At 38.6% G+C, this 24,552-nt stretch overlaps 1 protein-coding gene and 1 pseudogene across 1 annotated transcript in view; both read left to right on the top strand.

Annotated features, from left to right (window-relative positions):
• The window catches only part of LOC136244463 (notchless protein homolog 1-like), a 19,686-nt gene extending 14,446 nt beyond the window's left edge, over nucleotides 1-5,240 (top strand). Inside the window, exons 7-9 of the mRNA XM_066036077.1 lie at nucleotides 285-491; nucleotides 629-774; nucleotides 4,756-5,240. The gene's annotated coding sequence lies outside the window, so the exon portion shown is untranslated. The remainder of the gene's footprint in view (nucleotides 1-284; nucleotides 492-628; nucleotides 775-4,755) is intronic.
• On the top strand, nucleotides 4,785-24,552 carry LOC136243986 (notchless protein homolog 1-like; annotated as a pseudogene).

The following is a 24,552-nucleotide window of genomic DNA, read 5'->3' as shown; positions in this document are numbered from 1 at the left end:
ACAAAACTACCATCATGATTGATGGAGACCTTGCTGAATGTTTTGATGCAGAGAGGTACATTGCATACTTCAGTTAACCAGATATCGAGATTTAATCGAAAATCGAAATTATTTTTAAAATGGTAATCTAGATTATCAGAAAGGGAATATCGCCCAACACTAATCACAACACTGTGAGGAAGAATTGGCTTTTCTTATATTTAAAACTATTAAATAAGTTTCAAATATGCATATCTGACATGCATATAGATTTTTATATTGCTGTTTGTTGTTGTTGATTATAGCCACGTACTATCAAAATGGAATGGAGTCATGTTCAAAGTCTTGCAGGTATTTTTGATGGTCTCTTGAAAAAGATAAATGAGCGGAGCCAAGTGTCAAGAGAGAAGTGCCGTCACCAAAAACAACTAGAGACTCGTGTTCTTTGGAGTGACACAGAAACACAATGCCGTGTTGATTTGAGAGAGAACAAACGTGGAATATTTGTGAAGGTGCATTAATGTACAAATTATTTGTCTACTGTATAATTGCTTACTAGTATCATATACAAGCACAAATTAATATTGTGTATTATACACTTTTTATACTTGTGAAATCACCTAGCTGTATGTACTGTTTTGTTACATAGATACGGGTGATTCAGTGTTCAGATCGCTCAGTTTGTTTATATATCGAGTGGAGATTTAGAAGAGTTCAAAGATGCACTGTCTGCTCTCTTGGAGAAGCGAGAAACTAGTTCACACAATTTGTATTCTAAAAGACCAGCACCTCCAGGTAATTAATAAGAGATTATTATTAATAAGTAAGGACGTCCATAACCAGATAGCATCTTAACTGTACAAATACTTTATATGTATGTAAACAGGGCTGCCGACAGGAAGGGGTGGGGGAACTGGACCACACTTTGTAATGGGACCCAAGGGGGCCTCATACAGTAGTACCTGCCTAATAGCTACATTATCCAACAATAACATAATGGCTATTCATCTGATTCCAGACACCTACTTGTTCAGGCTATTCATCTGGCACTCACCCAAGGACACTAGTTGTATAAAGGTTGATGAGTCCAAGGGGAGCTAGAGTTGGAGCAAGTGCCAACCATAGTATGTCTCAAACTCACCAAAATTTACCTTCATAGCATATACCAAGAGTATATAATAGAAACCAAGAGTGTCGAACAGTGTATTAGCCCATGATTAATGATTGCGTAAAGTAACAGGGATATTTCAGTAATTGTTTGTTTACACAAAATGGTAATTTGAAATGCGTAAGTGGCAACAGGTCTTTGTTTGCCAGTTTTCCATGTTATTCAACCAAGTATTGAACAGTTATTGTACAAGGAAAGTGTAGTAAGGACCCAAGATACTCCAGCTCACTAAAACAATGGTTGCACAAATGAGCATGTTGCCATGCCTTCAGGGATCCTCTTGACAGTGCCAGAACTTTACCAATTCCCTTTTACTCCTATCATGTTTTCGCTTGGTTTAGTGGCCGAATTGGGCTAAATACAGCAAACCTTAATGGTAATGAAAACGAACAATTAGTGATATATCCATGTTACTTTATGCAATCATTAATCATGGCGTAATACACCCGTTCGATACTCTTGGTTTCTATTATATACTCTTGGTAATAGCGTTAGGGTCAGGTTCAGCTTTGGTTTCTTCTTCACTCACGTGTAGTCGTAGCAAACTATTTTTAGATAGGAGGACTCTGTTTATGCAATTGTCAAGCACAGTCAACATGCAAAGCATTATCCCTCTAGGGATCTAGGAACATGCCCCCCATAGGAAAATTTTGAGGGTTTAACCTTCTGAAATTAACGTACACAATGACTGCTCTATTAGATCAACTGACTGTTCTATTAGAGTATTTCGATCTTTTTGCAAACTAACAGCAGAAAATTATTAGAGAGGCTCCAGCCCTCTTTCTCCCCCACTCTGGCTTGCTACGCCTACGCCCAGGTATATAGGTTGTACAGGTTACTTCTTGAATCACATTTACAAGATAGAAAAGTAGAGGAGGTGGGTAGCTAGCAGTGGAAGCACAGTTGGTACTACACTGATCTCACACATCAGTGGTCCATGGTTCTAACCCTGAAAGTGTTGCAGGTTATTATATTTCATTTTAGCAACCTTTTTGTCTACTCATGTGGAACCAGACAAATAGCCTCATACATGAAATGTGCCCTAAGGCTGATAATTGTTGTGTAGTTATTTACCTATTGTATGCTTATTGTCTATTGCTACAGCTTAATTGCTATTAAACTATCAGTCAGTATACCCATGTCTCAATCCAGTGTTATCCACACCATTTTCTTGTTTAAACACCAGTATCATGTGAGAAGGATCACATGACACTCATGTGAGAAGGATCTCACATGACACAAACTGTGTGTGTAAATGTCCAGAACTTTAGAAAGTTTATTTAGTGTTTATTGGAAGTTTAAGTTTCGTTGCTTAGGTGTGAGATTGAATACCTTGGGTGAGATTGCACTTTAGAGAGAATCACATCAGAGGTATGATAGTTGAATCAATAGCAAGAGAACAGTCATTCTTATCAAACAGTACGATAGTACTGTTTAAGTAGGGATCGGGGTGGATTTGGCGTGCGCCTCAAATTTCGATCCCTCAAAAATCATCCTAGAAATATCTCACACAGCAAATAAACCTTTTACTAAAGAGTCTTCAAGTTTCTAACTTTATTTCTAGCGTTATATATCAGGAAACGACTAGAAAAGTGCTGGAATTTTATTTCTAAAAAATCGCTAAAACAGAAATTTTCGTCTGCCTGCCAGCCTGCTTGCCTGCCTGCCTGACCACATTCGCAAGGCTACAGGCCAAACAAAGCAGCGAAGGATCACCATTCTTTGCCACAATATTTAACTCGCTGCTGGGATGTGCCTTTTCGGGTTCCGACGAGTGTCTGCCTTCTGCGCTTTGCCTTTCCTTTTATCTTCAATTACGGATCGTCTTCTTCTTTTCCAGTCACGGAGGCGTTAATAATTCGTATCAACACTTTCCTTAGAGCAGCCGTATTCGGACGCCACAAAACTAATAACGGATTCCGTACTGTAAGGGCAAGTAGATGCCTGTACAGCAACACTTGCAAAGTGATCAAACAGCCTAGTGAAGGAAGAACACACTGCCACGCCCTTATCAATCAGAGCGCGCACTCGTACTTAACGATCAGTGGACCACGCCCATTATTAATGGTCCAGCTGTAACTAATTGTAGAAAACAGGAGATAGAAACCCTGCATGCCTTTCAATTTAGTAATTGAGCAGCTTGCATAAAGCAAGCAGCAAGATTGAGATACTCTAATAGAGCAGTCAGTGCCAAAGATCAATACTAGCTATATACCTATACCAAAAAAAGTTAACAAACCAGTGAATTTAAAAATTGTTAATTTAGAAATGGAAGTAGGGATCAAGCGATAAAAACTACTGAAACAAGTGATTTGAATGATGGCAACTATTACAACATAGCTTTGTGGGGAAATCCCTACTTTGGCATTGAACATATATGGTGACGTGGTGAGATGCCAATGTAAGGATTTCCCCACAAAGCTATGTTGTAATAGTTGCCATCATTCAAATCACTTGTTTCAGTAGTTTTTATCACTTGATCCCTACTTCCATTTCTAAATTAACAATTTTTAAATTCACTAGTACAGTATATAGTCCCTCAGATTTAATTGCGTACTAACGTATCACTCGTGTTTATATGCCAATACCCCTAGAATAGTATTACTGTACATGTTTATCTTTCGTCACACACACACTGTGTTCAGGGACCCACGGAGTGTGCTTTTAAATCTTCCTATTGTTCTTTCTAGTATTTTTTCTTCACCTATTATTCCAGAAATTATTCCCTACACTTTCTAGGAGTAATTCCTGAAATACAGCTAAACATAGATGTTTTTTGACTGAACACGCCCAAGATATTAATTACTGACTCGAAAGTGAAGTGGCCATTATGCTTTGCTTTCAACTATGTTTCACAGCATTACAAACAAAGAATAGTGGGAGAAGCATCTCTGCAATCAATCCAGTCACTATGAGAAATACAGACGATTCCTCAGTATTCACAAATGTAAGAAAGTCATCGCGCTACCACAAATTTACACCTTGCATGGGCTGTCAGCAAAAAGAAATGGGACACAAAGGAGGACAAAGGTAAGTCCATGATGCATTCATTGTACATAATGCCAAAAGGCATGTCTTGGGATGAAGCAACATTGAACAGTGAAAAATTCAAGCCTGTAGCCTTAGCTGTTATTGAGTTACGCTTGTTAGTCAGTCAGTAGAAAATTCCATTGAATAATTTTTTTTTTAATTTTGTATATAGCACTCTACTGGAAGCATTAAATATATTTTGGGTCATACTGAAGGCACTTTTGGGCTTGATTATACCTAACCAATACTGCCAAGACACCAGGATGGTGCTGGATTTTGGGTGATATTTTTGGCCAGACAAAACCAAAACCTCCATGATCCTTAGTATACAGTACTATTGTACTGTATGATTATTTCCTATTAATTTATTCTGGAATTATTCTGATTCTATTTACCACCAAATTTTTCTGGCATATTCTGCAGTTCCCTACAATGCACAGTACACACATGCCCTATTGGTAGGTTGTCCATTTGGTGATTGTACTTAGTTGTATGTGCCCCAGGCCTAGTAATTACAACAACTAAATCGTCACATTTATATGATGAATTTAAAGCCAATAATTATACCAATCATTTAGATTCCTATGGAGAGTATAATACTAAAGCAATGATGCCACATGGAGAGAAAAATGTTACAATACAGTGTGATCATTGTGGAAGGCTTAACAATGGGGATGATCAGTCTTGTGCCCACTGTGAAAACCCTAAGACTGCACGGTGGATGAAGATCAAGAAAAGGAATGTAACTCAAAGTACCTCAAGTGTTGATACAGCAACCGCTAGTGGACAGAGCATCACCACAGAGTCCTTAGATGGGTCATTTTTTAATGCAGAAATTTAATATGCTTTGGAACTGCTGCAGCCACGCAAGAACACTGTTGTTATTGTAAGAACAGAAGCAGTTTATTGAAACTGTTTGATGTTGGTGTACTGTTGTAGTATTGACTGATGGATTATAATAGCATGCACTACATAGAGTGATAGACATGATGTCAATATTTAGTATTTGTATTAGGGCTGAAACAAATAGTAATACTTACGGGTACTCATTAAGGATTTTCGTACTCGGATAGTAAAATTGGTACTCTAGCACTCATTAAGATCATGTGACCCAGCTCACATGATGAATTGTCATCAGGGAGTGACACAATGAAGGCTGTAGAGTTTGATTGGCATAATTTCTGGTCACATCAGTACTTTAATACAGTGTGTGTATCATTGTTGTTACTTGAAAAAAGCTGTAAACTGTTAAAGGTTGGTACAAAACATGTCAAATGGGTATGACTACTTGCAACTAGTAATTGTGAGTACACGATCATTAACTCTAGAGAGTACTTGACTACTAAAAAACGATGATTGTGTCAGCCCTAATTTGTATCGTACAGTACGGTACTACTGTATAGGGATCGATCATGAAGAACTGGGCTTTTGAAGCCAAAAATATCACCCTAAAACCATTCCGTCCATGACAGTTTGGCAGCATTGGTTAGGCACAGCTAAACTCAAAAATGTCTTCAGGCCATCTGAAAAGTTTCTATGAAATTTAAAACAAAATTCTATGTAACAGGTTTTTATACTGACTGACTCATTATTAACTAACTGATGCCTCCAGCCAAGTACAACTCGACAATGGATGAGGCTACAGGCATGATTTCTTCTCTGTTTGACTTTGCTTCATCCTGAGATGTGCCTTTTCGCCAACCACAGTACATACAATACACACATCATGGACTTGCCTTCATATCCTCCTTTGTGTCCTAGTTCTTTCGCTGACAACAGAAGGTGTCAGTTCACAATAGTGCAATGGAGCTTCCTTGTGGCTGTGTTGTATAGCTTATCGCCCGTATTTTCCATAATGACTGGATTGCAGACACGGTTCTCGTACTGTTCTTCATTTGTAATGCTGTGTAACAAGGAGGAGCATACTGAAGATTTTCTGTCCATTCAAACATTGTGTATTGCGTACTGCATTATTATCCATGGAGCACGCAGTACGCAATGTTCAAATGAACAGAAAATCCTCAGTAGCTGAAAACAAAGCGTAATAGCCATCTCCTTTCTGTTATGTAATTGATCGTTGGGCTCACATTCTGATGCAAAATTACTTTTATAGCATTCCTGGTGCTATTCTTTTTTATGTGGTTTATTTGTCAAAAATATGTTATTAATAAAGTAAACAAACTAGTAGAAATTAAACTTATGAATTTTAAATTGAATTAGGGATCAAAGAATTAAAAAGTAGTGAAACAAGGGAATATAGCTAAAAAGTGTTGAAACAAGAAAGGTTACCTATACTAATATAGTTGACATGTGTTCATAATTCAGTCATGATTAACTGAAATGAACTTTAGTGTTGATATTAACTAGTATATATTCTGCAGGTGTAGACAACCTTCCTTGTTTTAGCTACCTCAGTTGTTTTACTACTTTTTATTTCTTTGATCCTTATTGTTTTCTTCTCAGCACCTAGGTCAGTATGCATATAGCTATATGTGTTTAACATTGTTATGAAATTATTTTGATTATAACTGGGCTAGGAAATGATGCACCATATGCACAGATCACAACAATAGTGGAATTTATAATTCTATAGTGTAGCTATTAGTTAATACACCACCTAAAATAATATTTTATGATCAAATACTGAATGATACTAGATTATATGTACTACACAAATCTAATTGCCAGGAGCAGACTGTGCAGTATGCAGTGCTAGGTAGAGGTGTACCGATTATTGGATCGCCAAAAGGGTCTACCGTTTTATATAAGTCCTCAAGTTCTGGATATATCTAGCATTGAGTCAGTACAGAGACGTGCTACAAGGTTTGTGGTTAATGATTATTCCTACCAGTCAAAAGCTAAACTAGCCAACCATACTACATTGTTGAGACCAACTAAAAGTTATTATGTTTACACAATCTTATTAATTGACATACCTGACACTCAGTTACATCTACTTCCAGAAGAAACCATCTTGCAAGAGCAAAAATGCAAGATCTTGCAATAAAAAAGGACCTTTCCTGCAAGAATACTGCAGGACCTTTCTCCTACAAGATTTTTTCTTGCAATATAAAAGGACTTTTTCTGGCATAATCTTGCAGGATGGTTCTATATTAATGAATAAAAAAAATTAAAAGGGGAATAAGCCATGAAACAGGGATCGCTGAAAAAAAGCCACTAAACAAGGAAGGATTTCTGGGGTAGTAATGTAAACCACACATCCCTCCAACTCACTGATCCCCAATTAACGCAATTCAAGAAGAGGATACTTTACCCAATTACAAACTAGAATAGAATCATATAAATTTTCTTTTTTTCCCCTCCACTGTTAAGTTATGGAACTCCCTCCTTCTCCCCCCCACTGTAATTAACTCCCCTACACTTAATCAGTTTTGTAATATGATTAATACCTGTGCGTTTTGATTTCTGATATAATATATAGGGGTAGAAATTTTCAGAGGGGGTTTCAGGTTCCCTAGCTGGCAGGGCCGCCCAGAGAAATTAAGGGGCCCAGGGCAAAGAGTTAAAGTGGGGCTCTTGACCCAAGTTGTAAGGTGAAGACCAAAAAAAAAAAAAAAAAAAAGGTCACAACCTGCTGGCAATGACAATAACTACCCATCACCAACCATATTTCCTTATCTATAAGCTTGCTACACTGCTCCTCTGAAGAATACTGTGACTGCTCTATTAGAGTATTTAGATCTGACTGCTCTATTAGAGTATATCGATCTTTTAAACAGGTATTCAGGGGGCCCTTCATGGGGCCTCCTGGGGCCCCTTTCAGACTGGGGCCCGGGGCAAAATGCCCCAGTTGCCCCCCCCTGTGGGCGACCCTGCTAGCTGGAATTGCAACTTCAGCCTAGCTGCAAGTTGAAGACCAAAAAAAAGAAAGAAGGTCACTATGTGGTTTTGAACGCTTTTTAAATGAAGTTTTGCCATAATATTATAATACAGTATGTATAACTCTTACCATATCCCTTATACTCTATGCTCTTACCCAGACGAATCGTAGGGGCGCGCGCTATTTCAGAGGGATTTCTGTGCCTCATGGGCGTGCGTCTGCTTTGTGATCACGTGATGTAAAGAATCCACGTGATACTGCAATGTGCGATTTCGGGCGCGATGAAGACAGTTCAGTGGACAGTGCGCTGATTTAGCAGACGTCGAGAACATGAAATACAGGTATTATAATGTCACGTGTGTACTTTCGAGACAGCAGGCAACGCGGGAAGGGCGCTAGGCCTATGACAGGAAATACTGCTACACGGGTACTTTGCAAGTTCAATCCTGTGACCTTGATCACACTTAGAAGTCCAATAACGGAAAATCGAAACCCATAATATAACACCATTTTCACATGGACACCCAAAAGTGGGGCCGGGTTGAATAACCCACTCCACGAGAAGCTACCCGTAGCGGGGAAAGGTATATAAATGCGCACGAGTTAGCTGTTTTAAATACTGAAACTTACCCTTGAACTTACCAGAGGTCCTTGGTAGAAAACAACTACACCATATCAAATAGACTAAACAATTACAATCTCTGCTACGACAGCTTAAAAGTCTTGGTAGGAGCATGCATTAAAATATTTGTGGGTGCTGTCACTGCTTTTATTCTGGGTGGGTGTAATTGAGGCTACACCATCATTGGTATTGACTCCAGTAACAATGCTGTGATCATTCAGCTAACAATTGACGAATTAGCTTAGTCTGAAATTATAAAATGCTATAAGAACTACCTGTACAAGATCAGTCATATTAGATAACTGATATCAGATCAGTACAATATCGATAGATCGGTAATAAATTTCCTAGATCAGATTGGTATTGGTAAAGCTCAGAAAAGTTGAATCGGTACATCTCTAATGAATGTGTCTACATTTATGGGTTCCCACACTGTCATCATATTTAATTCAATCTTGCATAGCTACAAGTACACAAAAAAAAAGGAATTTTCAACTACCAGGTGCCATGCAGCTAGCTAACTCATTTGAAATTAACCAAATATGTATTACTATTTTATTATGTTGTGCAACAACACATAATTAATTCTAAAGGTAAATAACTCACAGTGATAAACAAACATAACAACACACATAAGAGAATGTATATACTATTAAATATTAATTCTCGGATTTCATAATTCATGAAATTTTTGTAATTCTTCAATTGCATTGCTATGCACTGCTAAGGAAGCGCTTGTTAAACAAACCACTTTTTAACAACATATGCACAGACGTATCTTCTAAACTGTTTTATAGTTTGACTATAGTGTTTTCCCCACAAATTCTTTCGACAAAACCTCAAAGCTGCTCTTCATTTTTGTTCACGTGCGTTGGGGATAAGCCCCCTTTCCAACTCGAAGGGATAGGCTATTCCTGGTAGTCTATGAGGCCTGCACTGTTGTTTCTCAATTGTTAAATGCCTGTAAAACCCGTGATTCACAAAGTCTGAGGAGAGTCACCACACCTGTATTTCAGACTGCTGAAAAGAAACCACTTCAGAGCAAAGTTTACCTGTGTGTAAGTTAATGCAGACTTCATTTCACTTTACTTCCTGCTTTTACTATTTAACGATTTTGCTCACGTGGGTGCATGCGGACAAACATAGATAGGTAGATATATAGGTACACACACACCCACACACACGCACCACACACACACACACACACACACACACACACACACACACACACACACACACACACACACACACACACTTTTACAAATACAATTTCAGTAAACCAGTCACGCGCTCACAGATGGCCGGCCTGTGGGTGTGCACCTGGTTAAAAGTACTGAAACAAGCTGGAGTAGTGCACAATATTAAATCACAGTAAAAATATAAGAAGTCCCTACTGTGCCCAAGATAACATAATGGAAATGCACAGTAGGGATATAACACTTCTTATTGTTTTACTGTGATTTAATATTGTGCACTACTCCAGCTTGTTTCAGTACTTTTTATCAAAGTGCTTTATTCCCTACTCTAGTTGAAAGCTCCAAATTTTTATGTACTTGTTTAATGGGTTATTGTCGTGCAGAGCATTCTCTCCTCCTCTAAGCCATTCTACCATCCAGATTTCTGGCTTTAGCCATTACCAAGCTCAATTTTTTCCTGTGCATCTGTTTACTTTAATATTATTGTCTGGTTATCTCTCAAGGGAACTCAACTGACAGTACGATTGTGAATTTCCCTTCTGACTTGATGCCTGACATCTTCGAATGGAATACTAGCAAAGTTGAAAGCCTGTTTCTATTTTGTTGGAAATACTTAAGCCTGCCCCAAAGGCTTGAAATACAACAAACTCTATGTACTGTATACAGTGAAGCCATCACCACCTTTGTCTATATAGAAAATCTGGTTGCAGTCGATTTCGGAGAACTTGACGAAGTTTATACAGTCCTAGTGGCTAGTACGTCACTGTTAGTAACGTGATTGGTCAGATCAAACATTTCTTCACATTGTCTTCTTCCCTGTCACTCTAATCCCATCAACCATACACCTTTCATGAGGTGTCACAAAAAGACTCAGTCTAGTGGATTGCCAGTAAAGTGTGATGTCATTGCTTATTAAAGAAGGAACCATATGTTGTTGTCTGTTGACCATATTTGGCTATAAACAGTATAATAGGGAACATCATGTATCTACAGTGGAACCTCTATTTAACGGACACTTTGGGACCAACCAATTTTGGTGAAATTTTACTGTTATAAGGAGGTTGTCCTCTTTCAGAGGTAAAATTGTATTGGTAAAGGTCTATAGGGACTTCAGTAACTGTCCTTTATAAGGAGGTTAAATGTACAGTGTCCTTTACAGGGTGGGTCCATTAAAAGAGGTTCCACTGTAGCTTTAAAATGGCACAGTAGGATTTATTCCAAATGCACTTTTAAATTTTAAGGTCTTGATTGACATTTTCATGGAATTGCCCATGTGCTGTGTGTCTGTATTTGCCAGGCTCAGCAAACTTGGTTGCTGTTATTGTAGTTCAATTTGTTATTTCACAGGATAAGATCTCCTATAAATTTTTTGTTGGTGATCATCGAATAGACAAGAGCCTGAAGGAGACACTGGAACAGTTAAAAGATGAGAAATACAGTACCAGCCACAGGCCAGGTTTAAGGTTCAAACACAGTGACGAGATGTACCACTAGTATACCAGGTATGTCTGTCTGTGTGTATGTAGATGTACAGGTTACTTATTATAATCAGTGAAGTGTGTTTATGCTGGACTGGGATTATCATGTCATGTGTTTAGTTGTAAACATGTCCACATTTTGTGGGGAGTCTCAGAGGTGTTCCTGTTAGACCATTACTACAGCTAAAAGTTCATACTATGAACTTGTATGATAAAGAGCACTTCATATTGATAGTGATTACTATGTTCCTGTTGTTACACACAGGTCACAGTGAGGCTGTCATAGCAGTATCATTTAGTCCTGATGGAAGGTGAGTGTGTGTATAAGGACCTTATGAAATGTCGGAAGTTTGTGTAGATGTGTGTATTGATTGTAATTACAGTCCAGCTCCATCCTCAGTATTACAATTGGGTTCTTTTGAACCAATTGCTGCAAAGTACAAGTGTGCTTGTTTGTGTGTGTGTGTGTGTGTGTTCGTTCATATATCTTATCATTATGTTGTACAGGGGTCTAGCTAGTGGATCAGGTGACTGTACTGTTAGATTATGGGATAGCAGTACCGAGACTCCTCATCATGTTTGTAAAGGTGTGTATAGTATAGTGTGTACTGTGTACATGTGTTGAAGATACAGATCACATGGTAGACACTGTGTATAACAAGGATACAATCATATAATAGTCTCCATAGCTGTATAATACAAATCATTAATGTGCAATAGTATATACAAACAGTTCAGTTATCACATGTCTCTTACGAGTCCTCAGTGTCCTGCCAAGTCTATGAACTGTCTTGGCAACTTGTCCAGTAGTCACAGGATGTGGTCTAGTTGTGGAGGAGATGATGTCTAATGTAGAATGAGTTGACTGTGTCTGAGCTCACTCATAAGTAAACAGGAGAGTTCTACAGTCTTGTTCCATTGTGGTATTCTGTGTATCAAGGGGTGCATTCTTTTGATGTGGACTGAGTATTTGGCAGTGTCTAATACTGTCTATACTCAGTAGTGCAGTTGATAGTCATTTCTATAACCATCCAAGGTCCTGTCTATTGTGCATCTAGCTTCTTCATTGCTAGAAGGACTTGTTGTCCAGGGGCTAGCTGAGTATACTCTTTCTCTTTTATAATTATGAGTGTTCCTGCTGATCTGACACGTGGCATGTACTATCTCATTTTACTAGAAGGAGTTTCTCCTCAGCTCCTCATTGTAGTCAGACTGATAGATCAGTACTGGTTAGGTAGCCGCTGACAGTTAAACAGGATCTCATAAGGAAGACAGTTCAGTAGTGACATGTTTGGTATGTAGTTACGTGAGCAGTAGGAGCTGTGAGTGTTCTTCCTGTTCCACAATCAACAACTGACTATTGTTGAGTAGTGGAAAACTTGACTTTGTGACCACAAAAGATGGACTAGTATAGTCAGCTACAATCGTCATTGTTTGTATTGACTTAACCACTCTGTGCAACAAGGGGGAATTAGTAAAACGCAGAATATGGAATTGCGGAATAACGAAATAAGCGAAATTAATCTTTTGCAGATTGTAGAAATATTATATGCTCTATAGTAATTATGCTTTATTTACCTTGTAACAGCTCTGCATGGCGCACCACGGCGATGGATAGAACAGCAGCCGGCGAGCATTAAATGGGACGAACACACAACCAATCACCCTAGCACAATCTACCTTCGCTAACTTTACTTAGCTACACTCTTGATTCAAACTTGAAGAGTTTTGAAATCCATTTAAAGACACACAACCACTGGACTTCCCTACTGAACTCTAGTGTGACTCTAATAAATTCTGTCGTATGCGCATGAAGGGCAGCTAGTTTAACCTAAGAATAGAACTAGGTCTTGGCGCTTTGTAGCTATATCAACTAAGGAGTATAGATAAGTAAGTTTAGCGAAGGTAGATCGTTCTACGGTGATTGGTTGTGTGCTCGCTTGTCCCATTTAATGCTCGCCTAGCTGCTGTTTAGCTATCCATCGCCGTGGCGTGCCATGCAGAGCTGTTGCAAGGTGTAAATAAAGTACGATTGCTATAGAGCATGTAACTATTTGTACAATTTGCAAATGGTAAGTTTTGCTTATTTCGTTATTCCGCAATTCCGTTATTCCGTATTCCGCGTTTTACTAACTCCCGAAACAAGGTGGGGAAGGTTGTATTCACTACCAAAAGCATGTTATACCTCTAATACGTCGATAAAGCATTAGGCCATTTGGACAGGGAATCGGTTTATTGGTTTGGTCTACCAGTAAGATGAACAATATTTGGAAGTTATACACATGAAGTTCTAAGGGCAGACATTGTGATCAAGCCCTGCTAGACTTTGATGACCCAAGTATTTGTAATGTACAAATAGTCAGGTAATACCTAATCTTCATGGTGGCCCATATCATTGCCAGACACTGTTTTGTAGCTTTGTGCATACTCAACAACATCACTATAGGTTGTTGACAGGACAGCCCCAAGTCCCACATCTGAGACATCTGTAGGTAATGTAAATGTGTCACCACAAGCAATTACAATAGTGATTACTTTAGACCATTAATCTGTCATGTTCAACTGCCCACTTATGGACTACCTAGTGGCTGGGTAGTGTCTAATCACTGGACTGGACTACTGGACTGACATATTTTAAAGTTTTACACACTTTTAAGGGTGGGATTACTGTGCATTTGGGTGACTGGTGACAACATTTCATCCTTGAGTGGTGAATATGATACTAAAAAGTACAGTGTAGCTGTGATAAGTCAAATGGATTCAATTAAATCGATTCTAATCACTGCTTGACAGTATCTACTGGTATAGATAGTTGTATCACAATGATCTCGTGTGTCTAACAGTGAAAGAAACATTTTTGGGCATACACACATGTCAGTATATCTGCTATACAGTAACATAATGGTGTGTGTGAACACACAAACTAGATCCCATCACATAACTGGTTATGTACCACTCTGCGTGGGCAGTTCAAAGGCACCGCCAGTGCCATAATTTGTATATTGCACTGCTGCAGACTGCAGCGAGTGCATTATAACTTATAACGCACTGGTTGCAGTTTTGTAGACCACAACGAGTGCATTATAAGTTATAATGCACCGACCGTAGTGCAATATACAGATATTGCACTGGCTGCGGTTTTGTGCAGCATAGCACAAGTGCCGGTGGCGAAGACCACTACGACACCTCACCTAATAGGTGGAAGGACACTTCACAGATCACTCGAATTCTTTTATAGCCTGACATGTAAAGGTCGATTGTGGGCCATAACGTCACCAATACGTATAATGTTTACAAGAAGCCAATGGCGATCGAAGAAGCCAACACGGGTGGCCACAACTCTAGTCTACATATATATAAACGTACTTATACACCTTACTAGTCTGGTGCCATCTTAGCCCATATTAAACTGTAGTCCACTTCGAGAATGACTCAATAAAACAAATATATTCTAAGTAATACTAACCTTTACATTCGATTGTGGTAACCAGTTTTGTCATGCCACCAGATTCGAGTTTAGCCAGTGTGAATAGTAAGAATTAGACTAGTATCATTTAGTAGTTGGGTTTTGTTTACTTAAAACATCTATTTAGCTACTTTTTTTCGCTCGAGGGAATCACTATGGCGATTAGTCTGGCGCTTAGTCTATATGGCGATTGAGTGATCACGCTGGCATGCTGAGCACTACATAATGAGAGTCGAACAGCGAATGCAGGTTAGTGATATAACCCATAGCGTACTAGCTTTCAATATCTCAGGTGGCTGCAGTACTGCAGGGGGAACGTCATCGCAACGTCCGGCTTGGTTACCCACAATCGATGTTAGAAACCTGGCCTTTATAAGCGTTACAGCTGTCTTGTGAGACTCTCCCCACCTATTAGGTGAGTGGTACATAACAGTTATACAACGTGCACTCGTGCTCTGCCTGTATAAACGCACTTGCCTTCGGGCCTAATGGCCCTCAGGCTCATGCGTTTATATCAGGCAGAGCACTCGTGGCCGTTGTATAACTATATAATATTTCATTACTGGAATGAAATGTCTGTATTCTGTAAATGGGGCACGCTACTAATTCCTATGGCTTCACATGCAAAATCTTGGTTTTCATTGATCTATGCTTGCTTTCCACTCCCTTTTGTATCAGATGTGTTTATGGTAATTAAAAATCACCATCTCCAGTTAGAAGTACTGACTGTAAGACTCAGTTTAGTATTTTAGACCTAAAGAATGGGAATTCTACAAATTATGAATCTAGTCTCACAGTTTTAGTAATCTTCTCTTTTGAAGCCATAGTAGTCATTCCTAAAAATCTATTTCCATACTTTTAAAGATAATGCTATTACAAGCCACAGCAAGAATTTTTGGGGACTTTCACAATTAGCTGTAGGAGGAGAATCAATTTTAGTGTTAAAATTACAGTGTTTTGTAACCATGCGATAATTTGTACATACTTCAGAGGATTTCAGTCAGATTTGCACTAAACATAAGTTCAATGTCTCAACTACAACATGTGTTACTCATCAGGTGGAGAACAGTATCTGTGTTGCTTTTACAGCTTCACATAAAACACATAATTTTATTGATGTAAGCCATAGGACATAGTTGCTTGCCCCCTTAATTGTATTACAATGTCATTTAGCTGTTAATAGGAGTAGAAAATTGCATTGTCATAGCACAATGGCATACAGTACGGCACACAGTACATACAAGTTATAAAAGTACGTAGGTTAATTTAATGTGTCCCTATTGCACAATTACATATCATGGACTCCAGTGACTAGTCACCAATTCGCAATATGCATATGTTATAGAAAGTTGTATCACAATAATCACGTGTGCCTCTATGAGCGAGAGAAACATTTCTGGGTATACCTATATGTCAGTATCTGCTATACAGTAGAGCGGATACTGTCAAGCAGTGGATAGAATACATTTAATTGAACCCATTTGACTTATCAGAGCTACTTTTTAGTATCATATTCACCACTCAGTGTTGAAATGTTGTTACAAGCCACCCAAATGTACAGTAACCCCACCTTAAAAATGTGTAAAACCAAAAAAAATGTCAGTCCAGTAGTCCATTCCAGTATTCCAGTCCAGTAGTCCAGTATAAATGATCGTGGCAAAACATGGTTGCATTGACCACATCTTCTGACCCCATTGCACCACGAGAGCCAATAGTGCAGATGTTCTGATTTCAAATTAATCTGCATCGTAAAGTTATTTTTAGTTGTACTGCTCTTACTTAGCTGAATGTCTGACCACAAAAAATGTGGACCACTATAATGGGGCAAAGATTCAATGTTTTCAGCAAAGTACAGTACGTTTCCAGCAGTGTTTTCATCATGCCATCCTGGATATTGGTACTTTTTCTTGGTTTGCAAAGGCACCCAATTTTCACTGGAACATGGTAGGGGCTTGAGAATTGGAAGAATATGCTTTCCTTTTCCTGTTCTTGTGCTCTGCTGTCTTAGATACAGATGTCTGCAATTTTTCATTAGGCACGTTCAACTGTGGAAGCAATACTGCTTCTTGACTGGTCAATGCATTTCTTCCTTTAGATGTTGGTTCTAATTTTGCGTATACTCCTTGAATGGTTGTAGCTGCAGATCCAAAAATAGCTAATTTAATTGCACATAGAATATATCCTGCTGCAGCACACTGATGAATAAAGTACCTCCACCATTCCTTAGATAGTCCATGAGGACTCTTCCCATATGCTGAAGGATTTGCCTTGACAATATTTTGCATCCAAGCAACATTTCCACCCCTCAGCCATGCAGTAATTTTCACCTCACCTAAACTTTTCAATTCATCAATAGCTTGTATAAGTAAGGCTAATTCTGGTTTTCTGTCTGTGAGCAAACCTATGGTTTGATCACAGATATCACAACATTACTTGGGGTAAGTAATGTCAGACAGTTCTTCTCCAAATAACTGAAGAAGCAATTTTCTTATTGTGCAGCATCATCAATGTCACTAGGACGATGCTGCCTTGCCATGTCTCTAGCCCAGTACCCAACATGCCGTATGTCATTATCATTATAGAAAATGTACGCATAAGACTGTTTACCATCCCTTCCTGCTCTCCCAAACTCCTGTGCCCATGCATGGAGGCAAACCATTCCATGTGACAAACCTTACATTACTCTTATTTATACCAAGCCCAAATGCATGTGTGGCAACAATCACCTGGATATCTCCACCTTTCCATTTGATGTAGGCTTCTCTCTTCTCTGATTCTTTCATTTTGCCATAATATCCAATAGCCAGCACATCCCTCTCCCTCAAAGCTAAAACAATAGGTCCTACGTGACAGGCAAATAATGTTACATTGCCCCTTAATCAAATCTGTTACGAGATCTGCAAAATTGTTGAAATCTCTGGAGTCTAATGAAACGGATTGTTTTGAGCCATCTGACCTTGTAGAATTTCACACTTTAGCAGCCAAATAAATGTTCGCACGATTTACTGAGCTTCTCTCAATTAAGGGATCGTGCATAAAAGACCTCAATTTTGCCTCTACTTGAGGAACAACAGTAGCAGAGAGAGCCACCAGAGGAACATTGGGAAAAAATGCATGCAAGTCTTCAATTTTCTGTATGTTTGTCTGAAGTCTTGTCAGTCATAGATGAGATGCACTTCGTGTATGGCTACTGGACCCAATTGATTGTTTGCATTTAGTGCCTGAACTTTTACATGGTTGTCTTTGTCACTAAGCAACCATTCTGGGCTCACAAAAACCACTGCTGCACTCAAATCAGCACTGAATACCTTCTTTTCAGCATTGGGATCTACTTGAGCTGATCCCAAGTAAACAACCCAAGTTTTCCAACTCGTGTGTCTGTTCTTGCATCAGACTAATGGTTGGCGTAATTAAAAGTGTCGATTGCTTTGTATAAACAGCTGGAAATCGGTAACACAGGCTTTTACCACTGCCAGTGGGTTGAATAACCAACTAGTCTGTTTTTTCTAAGACAGCATCAATTATGCGACTTTGAAACTCTTTGAAATGAGTTAAATGAAAATATTCAACAAGTACACACCTTTTGGCAGCTCCATCTAGATCATAAGATGAGAGCAATACATTAAACTCATCCATATCACTGCAACTGTTGTTGAATGACCTTTCCTATATCACAAAAAAACGTGGGTAATTGCTGAATTCATATTGAAGTCCATGACATTCAAACGTAAACAACATAAATGAGCTCATTATTTTATTTTAAACACATGACTATAAAGCAGTTTGTGGCATTGTAATCATATAGAACTGGGATTTTCTTTCCAGCCAAAAATACCACCCTAAAACCAGCCTCAATTTCCTGTCATGACAGCTTGGCAGCATTGGTTAGTCATAGCTAAGCCCAAAAATGTAATCAGACTAGCCCCAAACCCTTTTCTATGGAATTTTAATAAAGCTTCTATTCAACATAATTTTATGCCAACTGACTAACTAACTAACTAACTGATGCCTCTAGCCAAGCATAACTTGACAATGGATAAGACTATGGGCTTGATTTCTTCACTGTTCAGCATTGCTTCATCCCAAGATGTGTCTTTTTGCCATGTCAACCGCAGTACATACAATACATGCATCATGGACTTGCCTTTGTCCTCCTTTGTGTCCTAGTTCTTTTCGCTGACAATGCAGGTATTGATTTATGATAGTGTGATGTGGCTGTGTTGGCTATTATACTTATTGCCCATATTTTCCATGGTAACTGGATTGATTGCAGAGACGCTTCTCATACTGTTCTTTGTTTGTAGTGCTGTGTAATGGGTGTAGCATAGCTGAAAACAGAGCGTGATGGTCACCTCTCTTTCCGTTACATAATTGTTTGTTGGGGTACCCGTTCTGATGTAAAATTACTTTATTATGGTGTGCCTGGTGCCATTCTTTCTTTTAATGTGGTATGCGTGGGCTCATTATGATATGAAAAAGTAAACAAACAAACAAGTAGAGGAATTTTATAGGGATCAAACTCATCAAAGCAAAAAAGTAGTGAAACAAAGGAATAGCTAAAAGTGGTGAAGGTTGCCTATACCTACAGTGGACATTTAATCCCTAATTAAGTCATGGGTATAGACTGAAGTTTAGGGCTTTAATGTCCACTAGTATATCAGCAGGTATAGACAACCTTCCTTGTTTCAGCACTTTGACTTGTTTCACTACGTTTTTTCATCTATAGTCCAACTTGAAAATTCTTAACTTTTCCTTATATTTGTTAAGATTAATATGCAGTTTGACAATTCAATTACCAGTGGTCACCTGTATTCTATTCGTCTATTAAGCCCACACATGTACGTGTTGTTCAGCTAGTTACCCAGCATTACAGATGACTACGAGAAACATCTCTTCAATCACTACAGAAAATGTTGATGATTTTTGTTACAAATGTGATAGTCAACAGAGAGGAAGCCATATGTGCTACCAACAATCGACACCTTGTACACTCGGTGAAAAGAAATGGGACACAAAGGAGGACAAAGGTAGGTCCATGATTCATGCATTATATGTACTGTGGTAACCCTAAAGGCACCAGTAGGGCTGAAGTGACATCTAACAGCAAAGAAATCAAGCCTGTAGCATTAAAGGTTGTCAGGTTGTCAAGTTACGCTTGTCTAAATGCATCAGGCAGTTATTCAGTCTATAATAAATTCTGCTAATAGCAACTGATCTAAAACATTTTTGGCCATTCTGAAGACACTTTTGGGCTTATTTATACTTCACCAATACTGCCAAGACATCATGAAGGTATTGTGAGGCTGGTTTGCCAGAAATCTGAACCTCCATGATCAGTGGCGGATCTAGAAAGGTTTCAGTAGTTTCAACAGAAACCCCCTTTCAGAATTTCACGTATAAAAGTGATGCTGGCTGAGTATATAAGCCATTCTTCCATTGTAATTAGCTCTTTATCATAACAGTAACATTTATAATAAATATAACTTACAAAATGTCTTCATTTTCATATCTGAGGCCAACTAGATCAAATGCACAACAGCTCATCTGCTCACTCGATAATTATTTTTTCAGGAGCTTGTTTCTGCATGAGTTAAAAATTAGAAAACGAAAGAGAAGAGACCCTGATGAGAACTTAAAGCAAAGAAAAACCATTATCTTTCTTTGATTAAAGAGCAAATAAGGATGTCTAAGTGGTAGACTAGCACAATAGTCACATAGCTATATTAATGTTATATTAATGCAATGGCTTTATGGAGGAAATATATAGCTACACCTCCCAGAAAGCCCCTTTCAAAAATCCTAGATCCACCAATGATGATCCCTAATAGACAGTTACTCTCCGTACTGTATGATAAACAACTATGTGTATTGATGTATTATTCAATACCACATCAAAGGATCGAGTGGCACCATAAAACTTTCATGAAACCAATATGTACACCCTGACAATACATGGCCACAAACTATGTTGTATATTAATTCAACTCCACAATAACACACTCTGTATCTGTAACATGACAAAAAGTATTGTATGTATGAAGGAGCTAAATCAAAGAAAAATTTATTTCTATGGCCTGCTATGCTGCTGCAAGTTCATTAAAAATCATGCAATCGCCATACAAATTCACTAGTCACAATTCAGAAATAACTGGGAAATTTATCTATAACAGTTGCAAAAATACTATTAGCTAAATGCTATCCAGTGACATGTTGTAGTGTTAGGCATGAATACATGATATGGTTATTGCATTGTAATGAATTCATGTACAGTGTTGGCTTTGTGGTTATGCCACAAAACATAAACAATTTAGCTAAGTACATGCCAGAGCCTTTGACACCATCCCTCTAGTGGTACTGCACCTTCTGAAGCTGAATAGGCTAATAATCTGTTGGCCACAGTCCACTACTGATTATGGTAAAAGAGTTAATTATTGGCTTATCAGTACAACTCTTATTAGACTAGTTGTTACAACTGTGTATAGCACATTAAAAAAAAATCAAGCCCATAGCTTCAGCCGTTATCGAGTTACGCTTGCCTGAAGGTATCAGGTACAGTGTAGGCAGGTAGTTAATCAGTAGAAAATTCCATTGAATAAATTTTTTTTATAAATTTTGTAACAATTTATTGGAAGCCATTAGGATCTTACTGAAGGCACTTTTGGGCTTGGTTGTACCTTACCAATATTGCCAAAGTGCCAGGATGGTACATGTATTGTGAAGCTGGTTTTTTGGGTGATATTTTTTGGCCAGAAAAGCCCAAATTTTCATGATCCCTGATATACAGTACTACCGTACCAAGAACATGAGAGAGATCATTGGTATGTGAGACCAAAAAACTACAATTGTTGACGTACTCTAATTATCAACACAGTCCTTGTGATCTCTTAACACTTTGTCTCATCTCCTATGGCATGTTTGTGCATCAGTGTGAACTCCCATACTCTTTACCCAGTGCCAGGGCTGAATGCCATCTTCTCAGTGGAGTCCTTGTGCTTATAAGTAACTGCTGAAATATAAGCACTATGGTTCACAATTAATTCCTACAATGGTCACATCAAAGGTATCATTATTAGGTGTTCATATTGTTGTTGAAATGTGCTTGTATAGCTAACACAATTGAGTGGTACCTTATTGTAGTGTACATACTAAAAGGTTGATGTAGTGTCTTATCTTTCTCTCTTGCTCTACATACATGTAGCTCACTGCCATTGGATCCTCAGTATTGCCTGGTCACCAGATGGGAAGAAGATTGCATCAGGATGTAAAGCTGGCAAGGTGAGTGAAATGTGTGAAGTTGTCCACCTCATTTCCCTCTACCACCCTTAATAATACTCTTACTACTCCAGTAGAATCTGTCTAAAGCGGTCACCTTCAGGCCAGAGATATTTGGCCTTTATAGAGAGGTGGCTGCCTAACTCAATATCATGTCTCTATAAAGCAGCCATAGGCCACAAACCAAGGTTTGACCTTTATACAAAGGTTCCTGGGATTATAGTTATCCTCACACATGCCTACTCTTCAATCCATTACTTACATAACAGACATAAACAAAGTAGCAGAAGGATGACCAACAAGAGCGAGAAGCCACTGTATGGAGAAGCCACTGTATGGAGACATTATCACTAGGCTGTTTCGCTACAACACCAGTTAAGGAAAGGGTGTGGTTTAACCTTTATTTTAGACTGAAAAGACATTTACCTGGAAACTACATAATTGTAAATTCCGAGGTAATTAACATATTGTGAGGTGAGCTTTGATTAGAATCACGGAAGAGACAAAGCCATGGAGTGGCTATAAGCTTATATATACAGAACACAATTGTGAGTATAAATGTTATAGTAGTGTAACTAGTTTACTCACCATTATGGCTGTTGCTGTATGGCCACATTGTGAGAGGCTTTTTGTATAACGAAGTGTTGTTATACGTGTCATATGGGTGACCGCTTAATGCAAACTATTTCTGTACAAACTGTTTAGGAATCAGTTGGGACCATAGAGTCACGTGGTCATTTTGCTGAGGTGACCACCCAACTCAGGTGACCATTAAGAGAGGTTCCACTTTACTACACAGTTATACACAGTATGTTAATACCCTACTACACAGTGTGAGACATATCCAATTTTTATGGGAAAATTTCTCTTCTAGACACCATGTTATCAGTTTATCATACTATCTACAGGTGTGTATATGGGAATCAGTAACTGGTAAACAATTGGGAAATTCCCTAACTGGCCACAGACAGTGGATAACATGGTTGTCATGGAGACCAATGCATCAGTAAGCTCATATGCAGACCATGTGTAGATGTTCTGCATATAGTTGTGAGACTGAATTGTAAATGTGAAGTCAAACTGTTGGAAATGATTGGTGTGGACTTAGCTTTTACCTCCATTAGCTTTTATTGTGATGCCAACGGAAGGTATAGTCAATTAGCTACTTTTGGAAGCTGCGTAGGCCTAACCACCACTGTAACATTTATTTGCAGTAGCTGTACAAGCTTTATGCTTGCTTTCAACTTTTGGTCCTTGCGTACATTTATCATTAATTTTGTTGGTAGTTATAACACTTTGTGTACTGCGATCATAACAGCCTGTGTATTGTATACACTATTTTGCATTGATAAGTACATAATATTTTATGGTACATAATTCCTGTTAACTGTTGTCTGTTGGCCAGCTCATCTAAGGTCAATGTCAGAACACAATAACTCAAGATTGTATAGTACACAATGAATAGTATACTGTATGTATTATTAATAGTGTATGTACTCCACACTATAGGATAGTAGTGTATGTACTCCACACTATAGGATAGTAGTGTATGTACTCCACACTATAGGATAGTAGTGTATGTACTCCACACTATAGGATGGTAGTGTATGTACTCCACACTATAGGATGGTAGTGTATGTACTCCACACTATAGGATAGTAGTGTATGTACTCCACACTATAGGGTAGTAGTGTATGTACTCCACACTATAGGATAGTAGTGTATGTACTCCACACTATAGGATGGTAGTGTATGTACTCCACACTATAGGATGGTAGTGTATGTACTCCACACTATAGGATAGTAGTGTATGTACTCCACACTATAGGGTAGTAGTGTATGTACTCCACACTATAGGATAGTAGTGTATGTACTCCACACTATAGGATGGTAGTGTATGTACTCCACACTATAGGGTAGTAGTGTATGTACTCCACACTATAGGATAGTAGTGTATGTACTCCACACTATAGGATGGTAGTGTATGTACTCCACACTATAGGATAGTAGTGTATGTACTCCACACTATAGGATAGTAGTGTATGTACTCCACACTATAGGATAGTAGTGTATGTACTCCACACTATAGGATAGTACAGTTTACATATGGGATACAAGGCTGGCTCATTCAGTGATGATATTAACTGGTCACAGTCAGTCAGTGACTTGTGTACGATGGGGAGGAGAGGGACTGATATATACCTCATCACAAGATAGGACTGTGAAAGTGTGGAGAGACCGTGATGTGAGTGTGCGTGTACATGTGGTGTGTGCGTGTGTAGTGTAGTGTGTGCGTGCGTGTGTTTATGTATGTATGTCTGTGCGTGTGCGTGTGTGTTTTGTGTGTGTGTGTTGTACTAGTGCATGCATGTGGAGTGAGTGTGTGTGGATTGCGTGTGTGCGTGCATGTATTAATTATCCATACCCACATTACAGAGTTGACATATTTCCCCTTCCATAGGGAATATTATGTAGGACACTATCAGGACATGGTCACTGG

This window comes from Dysidea avara, chromosome 14 (genome assembly GCF_963678975.1).
Source record: "Dysidea avara chromosome 14, odDysAvar1.4, whole genome shotgun sequence".
In the NCBI taxonomy this organism is placed as follows: Eukaryota; Metazoa; Porifera; class Demospongiae; order Dictyoceratida; family Dysideidae; genus Dysidea; species Dysidea avara.
Note: the sequence above shows the minus strand (reverse complement) of the source record. Positions and strands in the feature narration are given on the sequence as shown.